Source organism: Muntiacus reevesi, chromosome 1, assembly GCF_963930625.1.
Source record: "Muntiacus reevesi chromosome 1, mMunRee1.1, whole genome shotgun sequence".
NCBI lineage: Eukaryota > Metazoa > Chordata > Mammalia > Artiodactyla > Cervidae > Muntiacus > Muntiacus reevesi.
The window spans coordinates 54,195,775-54,220,088 of NC_089249.1; the positions used below are offsets into that span (position 1 = coordinate 54,195,775).

Below are 24,314 nucleotides of genomic sequence, written 5' to 3' on the forward strand. Positions count from 1 at the left end.
ATGACATTGCTGCCTCATACACAGAAAAGGGGCAAGAAATAAGTAAGGGGCTGGGTACCACGTAGGGAACTAACAGGTTAGCCTCACTAGCCAAACTCAAATTTGAGGGCTAAATAAGACAATTTTCAGACATGCAAGAACTCTGAAAATTTAATTCCTGAGCATCTATCATTAGGAAATTATTTGAGCATCTACTTCATCAAGAATGGCAAGGTATTACTCAGAGTAAGTAAGGCTAGGTATTAGACCAACACACACGCACACACACACACACACAGAGTCTCAGTAGTTAAATACACCAAGGATTCATTTCTTGACCACCTTGGAGCCAGTGACGGTTACTGAGGCCAGGGAGGGGCTAGAGGAGGCTGGGGGCTGGGGGAGTCTGCTCTACATATTCATTGAGGACCCAGACTTCTTCCATCTGTGTTCTCCACAGGGACATCAAGCCAGATGACAAGGGAAGAGAGTAAATAAGACATATTATCTTCACAGAAGTCTAATAAACCTCCGAAGCACATTCCATTGTGACCCGGTGCAGACCGAAAGAAGTGGGTCATCACCAGGTGCCAAGGAAGCAGAGCTGGTGGGCTTTGGTGAGTAGCTGCAGTCTCTGTACAGGGTGGATACTGAGAGGAAGCTGTAGGAAATGAAGCAAAGAGATTTATCTAGGAGTCCAGTGGAGAGCTTCCTTGGACAGCAAAGAGATCAAACCAGTCAGTCCTTAAGGAAATCAACCCTGAATATTCATTGGAAGGACTGACGCTGAAGCTCCAATACTTTGGCCACCTGATATGAAGAACCAACTCATTGGAAAATCCCCTGATGCTGGGAAAGATTGGGAGCAGGAGAAGGGGGTGACAGAGGATGAGATAGTTGGATGGCATCACCGACTCCATGGACATGAGTTTGAGCAAACTCCAGGAGATAGTGAAGGATAGGAAGCCTGGCATGCTGCAGTTCATAGGGTCACAAAGAGTGGGACATGACTGAGCAACTGAACAACAACCAGTGGAAAGAAATTTCAGGAAAATACCTGTTGCAGCAAGCCTAGAAAGCCATTTTCATGTCTCGTGGGTAGAAACCTAGGAGTGGAATCATTGGAGTGTAAATGGCAACTTTCTAAGAACCTGTCAAATTGTTTTCTACAATGGCTGAACTATTTTACATTCCCATCAACACTCAGAGATCCATCGCTCCACGTCCTTGCCAACACTTGATATCATCAATCTTTTCCATTTTAGCTATTTATTGCAGGTATACTGATAGAACATTTGCATTTCTCTAATGACTGTTGATATTGAGCATGTTTTCATATGTTTGTTTGCATAGCTCAGTTGGTAAAGAATCTTCCTGTAATGCAGGAGACTCTGGTTTGATTCCTGGGCTGGGAAGAACCTCTGGAGAAGGGATAGACTACCCATTCCAGTATTCTAGGGCTTCCCTTGTGGTTAAGCTGGTAAAGAATCAGCCTGGAATGTAGGAGACCTGGGTTTGATCCCTGGGTTGGGAAGATCCCCTGGAGAAGGGAAAGGCTACCCACTCCAGTATTCTGGCCTGGAGAATTTCATGACCTCTATATAGTCCATGGGTTTGCAAAGAGTCAGACAGGACTGAGCAACTTTCACTTTCACATCCTCTTTAGTAAAATGTGTCTTCAAATATTTTGCCCATTTTGCAAATCAGGTTCTTTGTCTTATTTTCAGTTTATAAGATTCCTTTTAATATCCCAAGTCCTTCATGAGATATATGTTTTGCAAATATTTCCTCCCAGACAGGCTTGTCTTTTCATTTTCTTAATGGTGTCTTTCAAAGAACAAAAGCTTTTACCTTTAGATATGTGATTCATTACTATTTGTATGTGATATGACATAAGGATCAGGTTCATTTTTTCCACATGGTTATCCATCTTGTCAATTTCTACCAAAAAAGACTGATAGAGTTTTCATTAAGATTATTTTGAATCTGAGTTTAATTTGGAAATGACTGACATTTATATATATGTAATTTTATTTATTTATTTTTGGCCGTACTTGGTCTTCGTTGCTGCACGGGCTTTTCTCTAGTTGGGATGAGTCGGGGCTACAGTCTACTTGTGGCTGGGGGGCTTCTCATTGAGGTAGCGTCTCTTGTAGCAGAGCACGGGCTTTAGGGCGAGTGGGCTTCGGTAGCTGAGGCACATGGGTTCAGGAGTTGCAGCTCCTGGGCTCTGGAGCACAGGCTCGGTAGTTGTGGTGCACAAGCTTGGTTGCTCCACGGCGTGTGGAATCTTCCTAGATCTGGGATCGAGCCCGTGTCTCCTGCCTTGGTAGGCAGACTCTTTACCATTGAGCCAGCAGGAAAGCCCCTGACTGACATCTTATTATTGAATTTTCCAATCCATGAAAATGTTATGACTCTCCATTCAATAGCATCGAACATTTAGTTTTCATTTGATTTTTTTCAAAAATGTCAAAATTGTCAGCAATGTTCTGTAATTTCAAGGGTGCAGTTGCTACATATCTTTGTCAGAGTTATCCTTAAGTGTTTCATGCTGTTTTATAGGTGGTGTTTTAAAATTTTAGTTTCTAATTGTTCATGACTAGTATATACAACTAAATTTGATATTTTGTATTGACCTGTATCATACAACATTGCTAAGTTCATTTATTAGTTCTATTGACTTTTTTTTGTAAATCCCATCCAGTTTTCTATGTAGATAATCTTGTCTGTGAATAAAGAATTTTCCTTCACATCCAGTGTGTATGCGTTTCTTTTTCTTGTTTTGTTGCACTGGCTAAGACATCCAATGCAGTGCTGACCAGAAGCATAGAGGGCAGACATCTTAGCATTTTTCCTGATCTTTGGGAGGAAGCACTCAGGTTTTTATGATATTAGTTACAGATTTTTTGGAAGACACCCTTTATTATGTTAGGAGAGCTTTCTTCTATCCCCAGTTTGCTGAGAGTTTTTATTATAACAGCATTGAATTTTGTCAAATACCTTTTCCTGCATCTATTGGGATGAGCCCATGGCTTTCCCTGTTCATTAACAGGGTGGATTAACATTTGATTTCTAAATCAATAATAAAGTTAAATATATTTTTAAGTTTTATTTTTTAGTATTAAAATAGATACTCTCAGGCCCTAAGGGGTGTCTCAGGCTCTCCTGACTCACTTCCGACTCATCTCTCAATTCCATCCTTTTCTCCCAACCCTTGTGGTTGCCACCACTACCACCACCCTCTCAAACCAAGTCATCAGAATCTCACACTTCAGTGAGAGGTGAGATTCACCTCTTTCATCTGGCACTCTAGCCAGAGTGACCATATCCTTCCCTACTAACCACTTGTGATATTGTGATTCTAATAAGAAATATCAGTTTTGTTTCCCCATTTCTGACACAGAGCTCCTAAATCCCTTGGAATTTCCTAAGTGATAAGAGTGATAAAGGTATCCTGTTATTTATAACAAACTTCTTTCAACCACATCTGAGTTTATATTCATAAGGTGACTTCTGGAAAGTGACTAAAGGTAGGGACTGGTTGCCAAGGAAACTAACCAGAGGCTTACAGGGTTGGAGCTTTTAGCTCCAAGGAAAGAAGGGCTGAAGGTTGAGTCAATAGCCAGTGACCACTGATTTAACCAATCATGCCTATGTAATGAAGCCTCCATAAAACCCCAAAAGCATGGGGTTCAGAGATCTCTGGATTGGTGAATACCTGGAGGTCTTGGGTGAATAGTGCACCCAAAGAGAGCATGGAAGCTCCACACCTCTTCCCCATACTTTGCCCTGTGCATCTCTTCCCCCTGGCTGTTCCTGAGTTGTATTCTTTTATAATAAACTGGTTATCCAGTGGGTAAGCTGTTTTCCTTAATTCTGTGAACTGCTCTAGCAAAGTAATCAAGTCCAGAAATGATATTGGCTTCTGGAATGGGTGATGGGGTGGGGATGGCTGGCCTTGTGGGACTGAGCCCTTGACCTATGGGATTTGACACTGTCTCAGGGTAGAGTTGTTCACTATTTGGTGGTGCTGGAAAAACACCCAGGATCACCATTCAGTGGCTCTCAGCTCAGGGCCTCTATACACACGCTGTTCCCTTCGTGACTGTTTCCCCCGTCCCTCCTCTGATTGCTAGGGGCCTAAGCCAGTCACTATTGTTTCCATCCTTCAAAATGAATCTCAAACATTTCCCCCTTCGTGAAGCCTCCTGGGCTGCTCTCTCCTGCCCCAGCAAAACTTTCTGGGCTTCGCTCAGTGACAGCTGTGATCCTGCTGTCTGTCTGTGTGCGCCTCTTCCATCGGACTGGGAGCTCCTCCTGGAGGACAGGGAACATGTTTGATTCAGCTCACCATCCTGGTGCTCTGCCCAAGGCCAGGCTCACAAGAGGGGTTTTGCATTTGTTGAGTGAATAAATACATGCTCAGTGAGAGGCTGGCCTTCCGCAAAGCCAGGGGAAGAGGGCACTAAACGGGGGCTTTGCAGTAGGAGGCGGGAAGGCTGCTGGAGTCAGCCTCAGGACTTTCCTGGTGGTCTTGTGGCTAAGATTCTATGCTCCCAATGCAGAGGGCCCTGGTTCGACCCCTGGTCAGGAAACTAGATCCCCATGCCATAACTAAAAGTCTGAGAGGCCTCAATGAAGATTGAAAGTCCTACATGCTGCAACTAAGACCCCATGCAGCCAAATAAATGAATACATTTTTTCAAAAAAGACTGGCACAATCACTAAAAAAAATAAATAAATAAAAAGGTGGGGGTGTGGGAGGAAAAGGCCCTGTGGATTGCAGACGAAAGGCTCCAGTATCTCAGGTGTCCTCTTAAGCCTGGGAATATAGCAAGATGCGCTCTGACCACCAGGTGGCGCCAGGCTCCCAGGTGTCTGACTGCCCAGCACATGTTCCTTGACTTCCTTCATAGGACAGATGCCCAAGGAAGCCAGAGCCAGAACCTGCGGGACCCACAGCAGCAACACAAGAGGGTTCCAATAGGCCGGCCCTTGGCGTCACCTCAGGTCTTCAAGGGGTCCTGCCCCATCTGCTCTTCTGTGCCTGAGATCCCACCTACTGGATTTGGGATGACTCTACTACACTGCAATCCCCCTGCTCCTCCCCCACAGCCCACAGAGCAGCGCCTTGGATAACGCATGTGTCACCAGAACAGCAGAAGAGAATGGGACATGGATCCAGGGTCCCAGGGTTCAAGTCTCTGCTCTGACACTTACTGGCTGTGTGACAGGTACCCAGCACTGAGGCTGGGTCTTGGTATGAGCAGGCACATTCTGAGTTACTCCATTAATCTCTCCATCTCGCTATGGTGTAGGAACCACCATTAGCCCCATTTTACAGATGAGGAAACTAGGGCACAGAGAAGCTAAGTAGCTAAAGATTACACAGCCAGGAGGTGGGTCCTGCCAGGGAGGGATTAAGTGTGGATGCAATGCCCCGGGCTGGGAGGAGAAAAGAGGGCGGGCGTGGAGGCACAGGAAGGAGGCCAGCGGGTCCAGGTTATGAGGGGAGGCCAACCAGACTGAGGAGGAGCTGCCCAGGGCTCAGAGAAGAACGGCTGGGGAGGGGCACTTTGGAACCAAGAGGGAGAGACAGGTGGAAGATGCTGAAGGCTGATGAGAGGTGTGTCGGGCTAAAGAGTGACCGTGAAGGTGGAGAGGTGGTGTGCACAAAAGGAACAGGGGAGAGGCATAGGTGGGATCTGGGGGTCCAGGGGCCTGTCTGTTTTCAGGGCAGACACTTGGGGGTGTGTCTGGGCTGTAGGGAGGGAGGCGGGGAAGAACCAGTAGAGAGGGGGCAGCTGGTGGGAGGTGAGGAGCTGATGGTTCTGGAAGCTAGGGGAGACGAACAGCACTGGGAGCACCTCCTGGGTGCAGGGTGAGCGGCCCACGTCGCTGATGTCCCTGATCCTCACGCTTCCAGCTCTCACTGTACAAAGAGCACATGGAGGCCTTCAGTGACTCACTGGGAACCCCAGGCCGTGCACTCTCCTCCCAGGCCCCAGTGCCTCCCAGGGACTCCTGTTGTGTGCCAAGCCCCCACCCAGTCCAGGGAGAGAGGCCATGGAGCAGGACCCAAGGACTCGACCCCACCTACAATTCCTATGATCAGGGCCAGGAGGCCGAGGCTGAAGGGGACGGTTCCGATCTCTGGGTCAGACAGTTTCCCAGTTTCTCTCCCTGTTTCTCCTCGGCCTCTTGCCCTCTGTCCTCAGGGCCAGGCTGGGCACAGAGCCCAGAAATGGAGGTGTCTTGGGGATCCCCACTTAGAAAGCATCTTAGGATGGTTTCTAGGCACTTACAACCGTATCCTGTCTTCACAGGTGTGTTACTTCTCTGGTCCTCCAGCACCCCAGGAGGTCTGCCCTGTTACAACCTTCTTCTTGCAGGTGGAAAACAGCACAGAGATGTTGAGCATCTTGTCCAAGCCACACAGCGAACGAACGATGGAGCCAGAACATTCCACACTGCAGACCACATTGGATTCTGTGTTATTAGAACTTCTCACCCTTGGGTCTATCTGGTGTGGCTGCGGAGGCAGGACTGAGCCCCGGCTGGTCCAGGGGCTGACACACCCTTAAATGCTAGGCCAGCCTCCTGTCTCTCTGGAGAGAAAGAGCCCCCATTTCACAGATGGGGAAACTGAGGCCCAGAGGGGAACAACTCGACAGAGACCCCACCCCTGGGGGAAAACAGGACTCTTAGCCATCTGTGATGACCCTCTGCCACCTTCTGTCCTGGGAGACCCATCCCATTCCCCCAGGGGCCCCTCCCTGCAATGCCCAGCCCTTCTCCCTCCCTCTTGCAGGCACAAACCGCCCACAGACAGCCTGTGTCCCTTTTCCTGTGGCTCATTCAGCAGCCCCCAGGAGGATTTCCCGGGGCAGGTGCATGTGGGGCGCCGGATGAGGAGGCAAGAGGACAGGTGTGAGCAAGCCAGTCCTTTCCGGGTCCCACCTGAGGGCCTCAGGTGCAGCCCCAAAGCCCAGACGCTGCTGTGTCTGGGGCCCGGCTTCCGACTGAGCGAGCCCAGGGCCCGAAGGCCAGGCGCTGGGACTCAGATTCATTTCCTCCCGGGCCCTGAGCGCACCTGCTCCCGGCCCTCACCACATCTGCTTCTCCTTCCTCCACCCCCAGCCCTGGTCTCGGTTCCTTTTCCTGCGGGGGACACCCCGCGGTTCTCTGATCTTCTGATCTCTTCTCAGAACCCTTGTCCCCTCCTCCATTCCAGTCTTCCCTCCCCCTACCTGGGGCTGGGGCAGCCTCCCTGCCCTCTCTGGTGTCCATCTGGCTCCTGCTTCCTCGAGGCTGGTGGTGGGAGAACTTGGAGGGGCCTTGGCCTTCCTCTACCGCCCCTCAATCTACGGCTGGGAAAGCTGAGGCCACCAATCCAGGGGCTCCTCAGAGGCATGGCAGGGGCTTGACATCTGAGTGTCCCCGTGGGCTAGCATGGGGCCAGCACAGGGCCAAGTAGTGCAGTGTGACATGTCTGAGGTGGCAGGTGGATCAGTTGAGTGGGAATTCAGTTCCACCACGCTGTGCTGTATAGCCTAGGGCAAGATTCTCAACTTCTCTGAGCCTCCTTTTTTTTTTTTTCATTTGTAAACTAGGAAGAACAAGACTTACTTCACAGGGCTGTAGTGAGAATGAACAAAACAATGTGTGCAAGATAAATATCTCAGTGTAAGGTGGCTATAACTCGTTCATTCAATAAATATTGACTGAACACTTATGCATCACTCTCAGTTAGTTCAAAAGAAAAGAAACCAAGTCAGCAGTGCCCAGGTTCCCTGATCTCCCATCCTCTTCTTGCCCGATGTGTCCCCCCCATCCTTTCCTAATCTGTCTAGAGCAAGCAAGCTTAGTTGCTCAGTCACGTTCAACTTTTGCGTCCCTTTGAACCGTAACCCGCCAGGCTCCTCTGTGCATGGGATTTTTCAGGCAAGAATACTGGAGTGGGTTGCCATTTCCTTCCCCAGGGGATCTTCCCAAACCAGGGATCGAACCCACATCTCTTGTGTCTCCTGCATTGCAGACAGATTCTTTACCCACTGAGCCACTGGAGAAGCCCCTGTCCAAAGATGTCTCCCTAAATTATCCAATTGCAGATATTCCTGCCACGCTCGGAAATCACCAGTATCCCCCTGGTGCCTAGAGTATCAGACCCCAGCTCCCAGGTCTGATAGCCCTCAAGGTCATCCCTGATCCAGCTCTCACCTCTCTTTCCCACGAGGTCTCCCCTTATTTTGTGACACTTCTGAGTGTCTGGTGGCCCTGGGTAGAATAGCGATCCTCTTCATCATTGCCAACAAACTCCTATCAACTTTTTTGGCCTGTTTCCTCCAGCGGCCCCCACTGCCTGCATGGAGGTGGCTGTGAAGCTCCGTCAGCCTCTTCATCTAAGCATCCACCTCACCCCAACCACTGCCCCCCCCACCCCCGCCACACACACACACTGCTTCCTTCCATCACCAGCTTTGGCAGGAACTGCTGGGCCCATCACACATACTGGGGCGAACATTGCAGAGGGTGACCTGCACTCTGCCACCGTCCAGCCAGTGTCATTCACCTTCATCACGTTCCCAAGGCCTTGGGTGCTGGCCCCTCTGCCCCTGAGCCTTAGCTTCGTGCGAGGTCCTGGTCCCCTTCCAGGTAACAGGCACAGTGCCTCCAGCTGCCCTCCAGGACTGTCAGGGCCCAGGGGCCAGACTATCATCCAGGCAGAGCCCTCAGCACGTGGGAGGGAGATAGCCCAGAGGAACCGTCACCCTCCACCCCCCCACCCCAGGGCTCAGTCCTCTCTCTGGGATCCTACCAAGTCTTCCCAACCTCTGCTTGTCCACCTCCATTGACAGCGCTGCCCCTCACAGGGCTGCCTGTCCATCTCTGAGTCTTAGTTCTTTCTGAGCTGAAAACCGCCTCCATGAACCTCTGCTGATTCATTCATTCCTTCACGAGTTCATGCAACACGTGTCGCGCATCTATGCACATGCGCCAATCAGTGAGGCGGGAGGAAGATGCTGACGTGGCGATGACAGCGAGGAGGGAAATGAAGGAGGAAACTGAGGCTGGAAAGGGACAGGTCACCACACAGAATCCCCCAGCCGGGAGTGGGAAGTGGGGGGCAGCCAGGACTTGTTTCCATCTCAGTGCCCCAGGCCTCTGCCCTTTCTTTCCCCTGAATTAGATGTACCCCGCGCAGGACTTGGGGAGTAATAATACCTGGGGTGGCGTGGGGAACTAGCCCATCTGCTCCCCAGAATTTGGGGGAGGGGCTCAACAGAGGGGCCACTGGGAAGGATCCCTCCTCCCCCCCGGCCCAGGAGCCTCCTTCTGAGAAGGAAGTATTATTTAACCGACATTGTGTTGGGAGGGGAAACACGGGGTCCCTGGAGCTCAGCCAGCCTCCTGCCTTCAGGCTGTTTGGCTTTGTTTGTTTTTTCGGCCCTTTTTTTTTTCCTTTTTCTTTGGGCTAATTGTTCTCATTAAATCTTTTTGTCCTGTTTTGTTTTTTACCGCGACTGACAATGCTGCGCGCTGCTCAGCGCCGCTTCCTGTGTTTCTGCCCCAGCTCAGGCCTCCAAGGGGGCCTTGCTTCCTGTTGTGAGCGGTTGCCATGGCGACTCGAGGCCCCCCCCCCCCCCCGTGGGCTCTACGGGGGGTGGGAGGGGATGGTGGGGGAGACAGGGTTGACATCATCGGGTGAGGAGGCAAGGGGCCGGGGTCTGGGGGCGGGGGGTGGGTTGGGGGGGCGGTGAATGGAGGCCGGGCAGGCAGTGGCGGGAGCCTGGCGGCGTTGTTGAGGGGTGACTCATAGCCTGGGACGGGGAAGAACGCCCTCACATTCTTTCGGGAGGTAAACAAGGTCAGGGAGTGCGGCCGGGGATCCTGTTTACCTGACCCTGCCCCCCCCACCCCCGGGGGACCAGGAGCCTGTGCAGGACAACAGGCTGGAACAGAACCAGACAGGCCTCAGGGGCCAGGGCAAGGTGGGGGGCCTGGTGACTCCAGCCCAGACCCCCCGGTGAGGGCTGGTGGGCCCAGCTGCAGGGTGACAGCTCTGAACTTCAAGCAGGCCACTTGCCCCCGAGCCTTGGTGCCCTCTGCTTCTAACGGGCGGTCCTCCGGTGTCAATGACCCCTTGTTCTCCCATCACTTGGGCCTGGGTCCGGGTGGGCCTGTCTCTAGGCCACCTCTGCCGCACAGCCCTTTGAGGCGCTGTAGTCTGTCCCCACCCACCGACAGGGCCTGATCCAGGTCAGGGATGGGAAGGCTGCACCTGATCCGGCAGGGTGATGTTCGAGAGGGGTGGCCCAGACCCAGGGCTGGAGCAAGCAGGGAGAGATGGGTCCGCAGCTTGGGGTGTAGGGGCACCTCTAGAATCTCACGGCTGGAGCCTGGAGTCCCTCACTGCTCCCCCCTCCACCCCTGAATCTCCCTTCAGCCTTCCCAGAAGGCTACCTCCTATCCCTGCCCCTCCGACAAATGACAACCACCCTGCCCATCACCGAGGGTCCAGAAAGAGTCCCTCCTGGATCCGGGGGGCCTGAACCCTGGTCAAACTCCTGGATTCCCCGATGCTGGGCTCCTGCAAGAACAGGGGTGGGGGTGGGGGTCAGAGCTGAGCATCAGCCCCTGTATCTCAGAGACAGCCTCCCACCTTGACCCTTTTCATGTTGCCAAACAGACCAGCTGCCCATGGGAGGAAGGGTCTGCCTCTCCGCAGCATGCCCCCATATTCTGCAGGTGTCATGGGGGGCCCCAAGAGACAGCCTCTAGGGGCCACAGTGGAAATGAGGCCAACCAACCTGGTGGCTAAGAGCAAGGGCCTCCACTAAGAGCAAGTTGGCTCAACTATCAGACTGGCTTGGACCAAGTCTGCCTTTGCCACTTGCCAGCTGGTACCCTCAGGCATGTTCCCTGGTTGCTCCAAGTCTGTTTCCTCACCTGGGAAAGAGAACCTCATAGGGTTGGTGTGATTGAGTTGATACCCATGAATGAAGCATGGGGTACATAGTAGGTCCTCAACAAACCCCTGTCCTGCCCAGACCCACTGTGTGCTCCCCCGTGGTGCCAGCCCCCCCAGGCTCTTCTGTACAGAGTGCCCATCCCAGGGCAGGAGCGGTGCCCACCACATGCCCTGTGGTTTTCCCATAAAGGGGATGGCCGCGGGCTTCCCTGGACAGGGAATATCCTGTTCTCGGAGTGGGGGGAGGAAGAGGAGCGGGAAGGACACAGCCGCTCCGCATTCCTGGCATTCTTGGCCGGAGCCTGTCCAGCTGCCTGGAGCAGGCGCTGCCGGGGGTGCTGGCCCAGTGCCGCGCTGTCCTGGCCTGGCAGAACAGCATCCCACTTGAGGTGCCTCTTGGACTTAGGGGGACAGGGGACCCCTCTCTCTACCGTCCCACTCACCCCAGGCTATCACAGAAGCAGACAAACCCTAACCCAGGAAGGAGAGACCTGGGGGGCCAATAGGGGAGAGGGTTCTTTTTTTTGTAATTTGACTTGCTTTTTTTTTTAAATTTATTTTTAATTGAAGGATAATTGCTTTACAGTATTGTGTTAGTTTCTACCAAACATCAACACGAACCAGTCACAGGCTTACCCCTGTCCCGGCCCACTTAAACATCCCTCCCTCCTCTCTCCCATCCCAACCCTCTAGGTTGTTAAGAGCCCTTGTTGGAGTTCCTTGAGTCATACGGCAAATTCCCATTGGCTATCTATTTTACGTATGGTAATGTACGTTTCGTTGTCACTAGGGAAGAGGATTCTGCTTTCAGTTCTGCCTGTGGGGCTCCCCAGATTGTCCCCCATCCCCAGGGAATGGGATTTTGTGTGTCTATGGGATTTTTTAGGCAAGAATACTGAAGTGGGTTGCCATTTCCTTCTCCAGGGGATCTTCTCAACACAGGGATCGAACCTTTGGCTCTTGTGTCTCCTGCATTGGCAGGCAGATTCTTTACCAGTACCGCCCAGGGAAGCCCTGGAGAATGGTTGGGGGGAGCAGAGGTGGCTGGGTCAGGGAAGGAGAGGGAGAGGCAGAGGGCTCCGAAATTCTAGTCTTTGGTACCTGGGACAGTTACTTTTCCTTTGTGGGACTCAGTTTCTCCATCTGCAAAATGGGAGGGTTGTCTCCCTCCTTTGGGCAGTCTCTGCCTTGCTTCCCTCTGGTGTCACGTTCTGGTAACTGCCTCTTTGCAGAGCCTCTTCCCCTAATCAAGAGCAGAAACCCAGCTCTTCTGTGCACTGAAGAGCTGGGGCAGGTTAGGTTGATTTCCACTGTTTATCTAGGCCAACTCCATTTGCAGCAATGATCTGCAGACTTCGGAGACTCAGAGAAGAACTGGAAACAGTGCAGTCCCAGGGTGGTCAGTCTCCGGAGTCTCCTGCGTGGGTGTGTCTTGATGGGTCCTGGGAGGGAAGTGACTTGTCCAAGACCCCACAGTCAGCCACATTGAGCTAACTCTGGACCCCATGCATGCATTCACTGTTCCTTCCCCAGACTGCCCAGAGCTGAGTTTGTTCTTTTCTGTGTTTTTCTGCGAACAGAGCAGAGCAGTCTGGGGAGGAGCAGGGACAGGACAGCTCCCAGGGGTCGCCTCAGAAACTCCTGTCCTCAGGAGACCACACCCATGCACAGGTGACTGTAGACATGGGCCCCTGTCTGCTCTGAACTGTCCTCTGCACTGGGGGACCCGGGAGATCCCCCAGGGCTGGGTGGGGGAGGGTGGGAGGGATGTGCTGGAGTGGTGCAGTTCAAGAGCCACCCCAAGCCCTTCTGCCCAGTCCTAGAGACCCTCCGAGCCATCTGCCCTCCTTGCCCCTTAATGCAATTCAAAAGCTCTTTGCCATTCTTGGGACAGAGACCAGGGGACTCTGGTCCAGGCCACACAGGGAGCCAGAAAAGGCTCTTTGCTGGAGTCAGGAGCTCTGAGAGGTCCCGTGCTAGACCTCCGCGCCTGCATTGACCATTGGAGGGCAGAGCCTCCACGCTCCCGGGATTCTGAGGGTCAAGTATTCCACTCAGCGGTCTCCCTCTATACACACTCGAGGGCATTAAGCAGAGGAAGCCCCGTTCTGTCACCTGCTGTGGCCCAAGGCTTTCCCGTCAGAGCGCAGCCCTGCTGCCCACAGCCCCACCTTCCCCATCCCCTGACCTCCTTAAAAGCCCAGACACCCCAAAGCCATTGCATCTACTTCCCTTGACCCCTGTCTGTCTCCTGTCTGCTCTCTCTGTCTGTCTGGTGTCTGTCCCAACATCTGTCTGTCTGAGGGACAGTAAGAGGAAAAGGCTGGAACCCCACCCTTCTGGGTCCACATGACCAGTGCACTGTTCACCCCGGGGCTGGGAAATCACCTCCATTGTGAAGATGGGGAGCTGCCGGAGTGTGTCAGGGTGTTTATCACACAGCGTGCTGTCAGAGTGTGGGGGTGGATGGGTGGGGGTTGTGTATGTGTGTAGAGGTCAGGGAGGCAATGTGTGTGTCATGAGCCCGTGGTGAAATAAACTATGATAAACTGACACAGTGAAATATTATGCAGCCATTCAGTATGATGTCTTTGAAGACTAGTGGTGACATAAGATATGGCCACAATATGTGCTGTGTGCTCAGTTGTGTCCAACTCTGCGATCCCACGGACCTTAGCCCACCAAGCTCCCCTGTCCATGGAATTCTCCAGGCAAGGATACTGGAGTTGGTTGCCATTTCCTTCTCCATGGTCACAATATAAGATTTAATAAAAGAATAAAATGAGTGCCTAGAAGAAAAAGTTAGATGCTGATAATGCTATATATATCTGGATCCTTAGCTAATAAATGCTAATAATTGATTATCTCTGTAGTGTTAAATTAGGAGTAATCTTATCTTTCCTTTATACCCTTGCATAATTTAAATATTTTCTGCAATGAGCACGTGTCCGTTTTATAATCAGAAAAAGGAGAACAGAGGTACTAAAAATCACATTAAAGATAAACTAGAAAATAAAGAAACAAGACTTAAGCTAAGGCCTAGCAGAAAATACTGAACTTAAAACTGAGTCATGTGTTCAGCTTAAAGTCAGTCAACACTGAATGAGCACCTACTGGTGCTGGGGATCAGTGGAGAGAGATTATAGAAATGCTCAAGACATAGCCCTCCCTGGCAAGTCTGTCCACTGGGAGGGTGGGACAGTCACCAGGCACAGACAATGCTGACACAGATGGAATGTGATTCCCCACAGGAGGGCACCAGAGAAAGAGAGAGATGGGTGGATCAGGAGGGCTTCAGGGAGGAGGTGACTGCTCACAAGAGGGCTTCAGGGAGGGCAAGGGTGATGGAGGGAGGTGTGACAGGGTGGTGTTAGGAGACCTGCCCTATGTCTGGAGCATCATTCAACTACAGAGCAGGAGAGACACTGAGGCTGCAATTCACTAGAAGCCTGCCGTGCTGGAGCTAAGTAGGCATTCAAAGGATTGGTCAGTAATTCACTCGTGCATTTATTCACTCAGGAAACGTTCCTATTGTTAAATATCTACTATGCACCATGCACTGTTTGGGCTTCTCAGGTGGTGCTAGTGCTAACCTGCCAGTGCAGGAGACACAGGAGACTAGGGTTCGATCCCTGGGTCAGAAAGATCCCCTGGAGAAGGAAATGGCAACCCACTCCAGTATCCTTGCCTGGAGAATCCCATGGACAGAAGAGCCTGGTGGGTTACAGTCCATGGGGTCACAAAGAGTTGGACATGAGTGAAGCAACTTAACTCGCACGCACATGTACTGTTTGGGGATCCCCAAGGGCAGCTTCTATTCAAGTAGAGGAAAACAGGCAATAGAACCATTAATGAGTAAAATGTATGTGAGGCCAGATGGTAAGTGCGGAGGAGAGACGAGGCTGAATGGGGAGGCAGCAGTTCATTTGCTTTGAGGTGATCAGGGAAGGTTTCATCCGCCCATGGTATTTTGATCTCAGACTAAAGGAAGTGAGGTGTGGGATCTGGAGGAGGAGGACTTGGGGAGGAGGCAGAGGGATGGCAAATGCAGAGCCCGAGGGGAGGGCAGGGGAGGCGAGGTCCACTTGGGGCCCATGGTGAGGACCTGCAGCAGCCTGGGGCTGGGTGGGTCAGTAAGGGACTGGGGAGAGGCAGGGGCTGGACTGGGCTGGCAGCCTGGAGGATGAGGAATCTGAAGGCGGAGTGTTTGAAGGCGGAGCTGACAGTCTTTGCCCCATGGACTGGGGACAGGTAAAGGAAAGGGAAGGCTAATTCCAAGGTTTGTACCCCAGCTTTGGGAGGGTGGCTGGCTGGGCAGGGCAGCCTCTGGATGGGTGGCAGCAGGGAGGCAGGTGCTGAGGTTGGACGGGTTGAGGCTGAGATGCCCAGTGATAAATGCAAGTCATCCACGGGGAGTGGTGGAGCTGGCATGACATTTAGGTGTCATGGACTTGTGGGTGGTAATTAACCTATGAGAGAAGATGGGATGGCCTGGGAAATGGGTGCAGGCAAGAGGTCCAAGGACTGAGCCCTGGGCTTCCCCCAACATTTAGAAGTCAGAGAAGGAAGGAAGGACCAGCAGAGGAGCCTGAGAGGAATAACCAGGGAGGTGGGGTCCCAGGAGAGCAGGGCCGGGGGGTGAGGGGTGGGACGCAGTCCTCAGTCAAGGTGCTCAACCTTCAGCAGCATGCAAGTGGATAGGGACACGAGAGGTACAGTTCCTGCAGAGCGGTGGGGGCAAGCCTTTTAGGAAAGAGAGGGTTTGGGAAAGAATAGAGGAAAGGAAGTCAAAAGGGCAAGTGAAGCCAACGCTTCCCAGGACTGTTGCTGAATAGGGGAGCAGCGGTGCCAGCTGATACCCAGACAAGAGGCTCAGAGAGCCCCACGTGGGCCTCGTCCCAAGGGGTGTTCATGGAACAACTGTTTGCTGCAGGGGTGGGGGTGGGAGCAGGAGGCATTGGACAGAGCTTGGTCTGGGCTAGGTGTCCACACACAGATGCTCAGGGCCATTCAAGGTGTGGGTGGAGCCAGGGGTGAGAAAGAAGGGGGCTGGGCTGGAAACCAGGGCAAGTGCCAAGTCCAAGGCTGGTTGTCCTCTGCGACCGTGTTCAAGGAGTGGGAGAGTTCTGAATCCAAATGCTTCATTAAGATCAGCTTCTCAAGTAGAAAGACAGATTTGAGTTAAGTTAGTCCACGTGTTTGTATCATTTTGATATTTAGACTTAGGGTATATGGGCCTCTCTCTTGTACTCTTCTCCAAGGCACTGCAAATGTTAGGGCAGACCTAGGAGCAGAGAACTTGAGTGGTGGGGTGAAGACAGGGTTGTTTTGGGGTTTGATTCATTTTCTTTTTTGTTTTTAAGACGGGAGAAGAATTAGCATTCTCTCCTGAAGAGTTTTCGTGGAGGAGAGGACACTGGTGGTGCGAGACGGAAAGCAAATTGCAAGAAGGGGATAAAGTCCAGGGCGCAGGTGGGCCTTAGGGAGATTCTCAGATACTCCATCCACAAGACCAGGGGGACGTCAGTGTGAGCGGGTGCGGGATCAGGTTGTAGGAGCATGTGGGCATTCTCCCATGATTCCTTCTGTTATTTCAGTGAAGAAGCAGCGAGATCATGGGTCGTAAATACGGGAAGAGGGCCCTGGATATTTGCAGAAGGAGGAGAATGTGAGAAAGAACCCTCTCCCATGGAGGGGGAAGAAGCAAGCAGACCAGAAAAATGTGTCAGCATCACGCATCCACACTGGCCGATCACATTTTCCCAAGATGGGAACATCTCCCACCCCACAAGGTCTTTTAGAACCTTCCATGCCTCCACTAAGAAATGGAGTCTAATTCTCCTCCACTTGAACCTGGGCGGGTTTGTGACTCACTCATTACTGATGGAATGGGTGGAAACAGCAGTACAACCCTTCTGAAGCTATGTGAGAAGAGCTTCTGTCTTGTAGGATATCCATGCAAGAGCCCTGAGCTGGAGCCATACTGTGAGGAAGCCCAAGCTAGCCCATGAAGAGAGAACCTGGAGAGTCTCTAAGTCCATGGAGGGAGAGGGATGCCAGTCAGGGCTCAGATGTTCCAGCCTCAGCCACTCCGATGTTCAGTTCCAGCCTGAACAACACAGCTGAGACCCTCCCAAATCCATGACCCCCAGAATCCTGGTGAGATAATAAAATGTTGTTGTCTTAAAATGTTGCGTCTTATTTAATGATGCAGAAATAGCTAATTGGAACAAATACCAAAAGCCTAGAGATTCATGGTCATGACTTTAAATGATGCAACCCTTCAGCTCAGCAATATCCAACAGATTTTTGCAGGGACAAGGCCTACACAGTGGCCACGGTTCCCCTCCTTGGCTCAAGGGAGGAGTAGAGAGGATGAAGAAGAAAAGACAGAAGGGATTGGGTCTCAGATGTCCGGATAAAGTCTTGATCTTGACCCTGTAGACTACTGAGAGTGCCCCAGTGAGAGCTGTTTACACTCTGTGCGCATGCCAGGCCCACTGTGGTGTTAGCAATATAGAACACAGCTCCCATCCTCGGAGGACCTGGAGTTGGGGGTGGAGAGGCCTGGGGACTCAGCATGGCTGCATCCCCAGTTCCTCCCATCTGTCTGAGGCCTCCAGTAAGACATCAGGAGAGTGGAAAAGGGGTGGGAAGTGATGAGCCTCAATGCTCCCATATGAAAAATGGGGGGCCCTGGACTTAAGACCTCTAAATGTTCTTCTGGCTCTGAGACTAAAGACGGGGCAGGGACATTTTTGGTGCTGGGCTGGATCCTGGGCTCCATCCTGTGAGTGGGGACATGCAGGAAAAGGACTCAAGGCCTGGCCCTCATCATTCTATAGGCCTTATTCAGGATTTCTGGGTTCCAAGGAAGAGAAAACCCAACATATAGGGGCAATGTAAGCTGAAACTCCAATCCTTTGGCCATCTGATGCAAACAGCCGACCCATTGGAAAAGACCCCGAAGTTGAGAAAGATTGAAGGCAGAAGGAGAAAAGGCAACAGAAGATGAAATGGTTGGATGGCATCACCGATTCAATGGGTAAACTCCAGGAAATGGTGAGGGACAGGGAAGCTTGGCATGCTGCAGTCCATGGGTTCACATAGAGTCAGACACGACTTGGCAACTGGACAACAATGAGGGCTTTTAAAGACTAAAATCTATGAGCTATATAGTAACTCAAAAGCAGGAAATGGTGAAGGACAGGGAAGCTTGGCATGCTGCAGTCCATGGGTTTGCAAAGAGTCAGACACGACTTGGCAACTGGACAACAATGGGGGCTTTTAAAGACTAAAACCTATGAGCTATATAGTAACTCAAAAGCACAGGGGTTTTTGAGGTTTCAAGCAAAGCTTGATTCAGTCAGGTGACAGGACCTGGTTCCTCTGCCTCTATCTCTCAGCTCTACGTGGTCACATTCGCTCCTTTCCCACACTGGCTCTCCCCTGGGGATCTCAGTATGTCCCCCAGTCAGGTCTGGGTCTACTTGCTTCTCTTCAGGTCCAATGCAGAGAAAGTCTGACTCCTGGAGACCTCAAGGAGAGGTGGTTGCTGTGATTGGCCGACCTAAGTCAGGTGTCTATCCCTGAACCAATCACAACAACCACAGGATGAGATGTACTAACTGGCTTAAACCAATCAGGGCCTATTTGGAGCTGGGGTGGGTCTACCCCCGTCCAGTCATGGGCTCTGGAGCGGGGGATGCTGTCAGGAGGGAGGCAAGGGACTGGGTGCTAAGGAGAAAAAAGTAAAAAGTGAAAGTATTCGTCACTCAGTCATATCCTACTCTTTGCGACCCCATGGAGTGTAGCCTGCCAGGCTCCTTTTTCCATGGAATTCTGCAGGCAAGAATACTGGTAGCCACATTCCCTTCTTCAGGGAATCTTCCTGACCCAGGGATGGAACCCGGGTCTCCTGCATTGCAGGCAGATTCCTTATCATCTGAGCCACCAGGGAAGCCCCAAGGGTGCCAAGGAGGACCCACCCCCTCCCTGCAGTGTCTGCTACTACGGGACACAGGAGAGCAACAGACAAGGGCCCAGCCCGTGTCCCTTGGTCCCAGCAGCAGAACCTTCTAGAGACTGCGTGCTCTGTCAGAGAGGAAGTGGTTGAGCACCGGAAAGGGGGGGAATCTCCTATCAAGGCCATTTCCAGTACCAGCTGCCCATCCGGCCGGCCTGGAGCCCTGGGATGGGGGCAGCCACACGTTGGCCGGAACTCAGGATCTGCCTGGGACATTTGAGCAGCTGGAGACTGATTAAGCTGAGAAAAAGGCAGGCTGGAGAACTCGGGGTTGGGGACGCCATCTGACTTCCCTAACACCAAAAAAGGGAACAGAAAAGGTCAGCTTAGGCACTGGGAAAAAGCCAAACAAGGAGTGCAAGACGGAAGCAGACAACTCCTTCCACCTGAACTCAGCTCTGCGGGGTGCTGCCTTACTTGCTCGCCCAAGAACCCGGGGAGCAAGGCTGCATAGGGATGACCTCGTTGCTCAGATGGGGAGGTGGAGGCCCCAAGAAAAGTGACTCACCTTGCAAGGTAGGGCAAAGCCCGGGTATGAACCTGAGCCCTCTCAGGACTCCCCTCCTCCCGTAGCACAGATGAGTCATGCCCATTCCCACGCACAGAGTCATGTGATGGTGAGGCCACGGGGTGGGAGGACATCCAAATCTCCCTACACGCTCACTATTCCAGAGGTCCGGCAGAGAGAGGAAGGGGGCTGCAGGGTCCAAGTGGCCCAAGTTCAAATCCAGCCTCTGCCACTCTGGCTGTGTGACCTTGGGCAAGTCAGGGTCTGCATTTATAAAATGTACCAAATGCTTTCCTGAGAGGTCGTTGGGAGGAGTGATTGACATCACATATGCAAAGCCACTGACACAGTGCAGCACATGGTGAACGTTCCATGCCTCGTGTAACAGAAGGCGAGTTTGTCAGGTTTAATTACCATATCACCGCAGAAATGCTGTGATCTGCTGAACCCAGTGCAGCAAGCTGCAGAGGGCGGTGGAGGAGCTATCCCAAGTAAACCCCGACAAACAGAGTGGGGGTGGGGCGTTGTCAAGAAATTCACCAGAACAATAGATGCAGGGGTCCTGGCTTTCTGGGAGGGAATCAGAGCTCTGTCCCTGCTGCTCATCAGAACAGACACTGCAGGATCTGTTTCTCCTGTTTCCCCAGGGATTGGACTAGGACCCTCATCCCCTGAGCCTGGGCTCACCAGGGGTGAGTAGGTTGCAGACAGGGGGTCATTGTCCACTCCGGCTGGGCCCAGATCTTGCAGCTGCCAACCCCTCTGGGGCACAGGGTCTTCTTGGACCAGCCCAGCCATGTGTGTATGAGTTGAGGGGTGTTTATCCCCCAGTTGCCATGGGAGACCCAGATTCTACACTGGGCACTCTCTCCAATGTCCTGACGCTGACCCCAGAGCATCTCGGATAAGCAGGCCTGGGTGGGGCCTGGGAGGACAAAGCCGCCTTTGGCTGCCGGCGGGCGGGTGGGCAGAATGCGTCAGCTTGTCGGCCAGCCAGAGAAACCTGGAAGCCAGCCTTGACATCCCCTCTCTTTGTCACCATGCATATCTTGTTTTTGTCATGACATGACATGACAGATGTTGCTTGCCACTGCTGCCACTGAAGTCGCTTTAGACTCTGGCCCCACTGTCTAAGCCACAAGCAGCCTCCCTGGTCACCTCCAACACCTCACCCCTTCCTCCCCGTCTCACAGTTAGCCTGCCCTGCATCCACAGCCAGGGAGAGCTTTGAGAAACACAGTTCAACCACATCAATCCCTGGTGTTGAGTCCTTCAGTGAGTATTTACAAAACACATACCCGACAAAGGACGCATAACCAGAATATACAAAGAAGTTCTACAAATTGATAGGAAAAGAGAGGCAACCAGTGGAGAATGGGCAAGAGACTTTGAACAGGTCTATTGCAAAAGAGGTTCTCCAAGGGGCTTGTAAACACATGAAAACATTATTAGTCATCAGGGGAATGCAAAATAAAAGCTCAATGAGATACCACTACACACATGCCAAAATTGCTAAAATAAAAATCATAGAAAGTATCGAGTGATGGTGAGGACGTGGAGCAACCGGAACTCTCAGAACACTGCTGCTGCAGGGACCATGTTTGGTACAACCACTGTTTGGCGTTGTCTCACTGAAACTGGACAGATGCTCACCCCGAATCCAGCAATTTCACTCCTGGGCATAGGTCCAACAGAAATGCATACATATGTTTGTGGAAAGATATGTACAAGATGTTTTTCTTCTGCTTTATTCAACGCAGTCACAATCCAGAAATAACGTAAATGTCCATCATCAGTAGAATGAAGTGAGATTACACATATGCCACAGTGTTGAGAGGAAGAAGCCGGTCACAAAGAAGTATATGCAGTGTGATTCCATTTATGTGAGCTTCAAAAACACCAAAGTCAGGACAGTGATATCTTTGGGGAAAAAGGAATGAGGGGAGACACGAGGAGGATTTCTGGGGTGCTGGTAATGTCTTGTCTCTTGATCTGGGCACTGGTTACACAGGTGTGTTTAGCTTGTGAAAATTCATCCCAGTGAATGCTTATGATGTAAGCACTTTTCTTTACATATATTGCTCTTCAATAAAAAGTTTAAAGAAAAATCCTCCACCTACATTGCCTAAAGTCCTCTGTGGTAGTCCCCACCAACTTATCCATGGTTCCCTGGACATGCCATGTAGTTCTCTCCACCTGTAATTTCTGACTCCAGTTGGTAAACATTCTGTCTGGGGTCACCACCACCACCAGGAAGCCCTCCTTTCTGGCCCCAGACAGAGAGGGTTTCTCCCTTCTCTAAAAAGTCATAGGTAACTTCATTTCAGCCCTTACTCATCTGACAGTCACTTCAAAGTGTTTATTAAGCATTCGTATTGTGCCAGACACCTACATGTGTGCATGAGTGCTAAGTCGCTTCAGTTGTGTCCAACTCTATGTGACCCTATGGACTGTAGCCCACCAGGCTCCTCTCTCCACGGGGATTCTCCAGGCAAGAGCACCAGAATGGGGTGCCATGCCCTTCTTCAGGGGATCTTCCCGACCCAGGGATCGAACCCACATCGCTTATGTCTCCTGCATTGGCAGGCAGGTTTTTACCACTGGCGCCACCTGGAAAGCCCGCCAGGCACTTACATTTGTGAATTAAAGAGTTCTAATTTAGCAGGTAAGATTTTTTTTTTAATTTAATACTTACAGAAATAAACAGGCATGGATAAATTGCAATAAATGCCCCCAAAGGGAAGTTCAGACAAGCAGTGGAGAAAAATGCAGGGGATGGGGAGTGGGATGGGGTTGACTTTTCACCCTGGATGATCAGAGGAGGGTCTCCAGTGCAGAGGCTGAGATATCAAAGGGAATCCATGCCGAGATCACTTGGGAGGAGTCTCTGGGCTGAGCACACTACACTGATGAAGAACGTTACCCTTTGAGTGTCCTGGGGTTGGCACTGTTGGTCTATTAGGTGTCTGGGAGTATTTATAATGAACGATGGGAGGCTGGGAGAGGCAGGCAGGGAGATCATAGATAAGGGCTTGGTGGCCCCAAGGACACAGGTTGTCCCTTTCCAAGTGTGTACCTCCAGCCGGCACAGCCAAAGTAGGAAATAAAATTTGAGGTTCCCAGAAGCATAGACCCCCTACTCCCAGCAAATGTGCAGAGACACAGGCCAATCGCTCCTTCATTTATTCATTTATTGTGCCAGGCCCTATACTAGGGACTGTCCCCTTTGCCTCCCATTCATGCCAAATCCCCAGAGGTTATTTTAACTTCTGGGATCTCTGAGGATTCAAGTCTCGCCCTGTTTCAAAATGTTTCCCCACTTCAAACCTCAGTCCCCTTCCATTGCCCAGGCAGGACTCTCCCCTGATCACCAGGGGAAATCCAGGGGAAACTTGAGTTATGCCACCTAGTTATTTACAAGCCCAAACATGGTTTAGGGGGCAGCACTCACCTTGCCAAAATGATGTCTGCTTCACCAAAGAATTCTCAAAGCTATTTTAATTAGTTTTCCTAACAGGACTTCTCAGACATTGTTGACAAGAGCATAAACAGGTACTGCCCTCCCAGCATATGCCAGGACTTGGAGCAATTATGACAGCATGCGCCTGTAACCTAGCCACCCTCACCTCTGTGTAAACCTTGGAGCACCTTCCACCCAGGTCTGCAGGGGGCACGCCCAGTGTATCCCTGGCAACACTTGCAGCAGCTGTGAAGCTGAGGCAACCCAGATTTCCCCAACTAAGGAATAGGTAAGTAGATGTTATGGGCTTCCCAGGTGGCACTAGTGGTGAAGAACCCACCTGCCAATGCAAGAGGTGTAAGAGACACAGGCTTGATCGCTGCGTCGGGAAGATCCCCTGAAGGAGGGCATGGCAACCCACTCCAGTATTCTTGCCTGGAGAATCCCCATGGACAGAGGAGCCTGGTGGGCTACAGTCCATACGGTGGCACAGAGTTGGACATGACTGAAACGACTTAGCACGCAAGTAAAAGGTGGTGGATGAGCATGGTGGTTAGAAGTAGCTCACCTGTAGAACAACATGTGTCAAACCAAAAAGACCTATTTGGTGAAAAGGGAAATAAATCACATGGGATGTCTGATATGTAGTTGTTCAGTCGCTGTGTCGTGTCCAACTCTTTGTGACCCCATGGACTGCAGCACATCAGGCTCCTCTGTCCTCCACTATATCCTGGAGTTTGCTCAAATTCTTGTCTACTGAGTCAGTGATGATAACCAACCATTTCATCCTCTGTCTACTCCTTCTCCTTTTGCCTTCGATCTTTCCCAGCATCAGGGTGTTTTTCAATGAGTCAGCTCTTTGCATCAGGTGGCCAAATTATTGGAGTTTCAGCTTCAGCCTCAGTCTTTCCAATGAATAGTCAGTGTTGATTTCTCTTAGGCTTGACTGGTTTGATCCCCTTGCAGTCCAAGGGACTCTCAAGAGTCTTCTCCAGCACCACAGTTTGAAAGCATCATCTGACATGTTACCATTTGTGTAAACACATACACACACATACAAAGACACAGAAAGCTATATACTGTGAGGCTGCATACATCCTTAAGGACATATATTGAGTGCTCTAGGTATGGAGCCTTTGGAGGAAGGGGAATAGGAGTTGATTCATGGATGAGGGGAGATTTTTTTTTATACACACACACACAAATATAAGTGAATACTTTATATTAAACAGGAGAGAGACTTGCATGGACATTGAAAGTGTACTAAGAACAAAGGATTTTAATTAATTCAACAATCTCCCCTTGAGGCAAACATAAAATTTAAATTTTAAATGTTTACATCTTCTGGGAAGATTTAGGAGGCTTA

At 51.3% G+C, this 24,314-nt stretch overlaps 2 long non-coding RNA genes across 2 annotated transcripts in view; both read left to right on the forward strand.

Annotated features, from left to right (window-relative positions):
- LOC136174190 (uncharacterized) overlaps positions 1-2,722 on the forward strand; it is a 16,685-nt gene extending 13,963 nt beyond the window's left edge. Inside the window, exon 3 of the long non-coding RNA XR_010664386.1 lies at positions 440-2,722. This is a non-coding gene — a long non-coding RNA (uncharacterized lncRNA). The remainder of the gene's footprint in view (positions 1-439) is intronic.
- Positions 2,723-15,134: 12,412 nt separating this feature from the next.
- Positions 15,135-17,091, forward strand: LOC136160332 (uncharacterized). The gene is made up of 3 exons (XR_010661603.1): positions 15,135-15,205; positions 16,318-16,426; positions 16,904-17,091. It is a non-coding gene; the product is annotated as an uncharacterized lncRNA (long non-coding RNA).
- Positions 17,092-24,314: the final 7,223 nt, after the last annotated feature.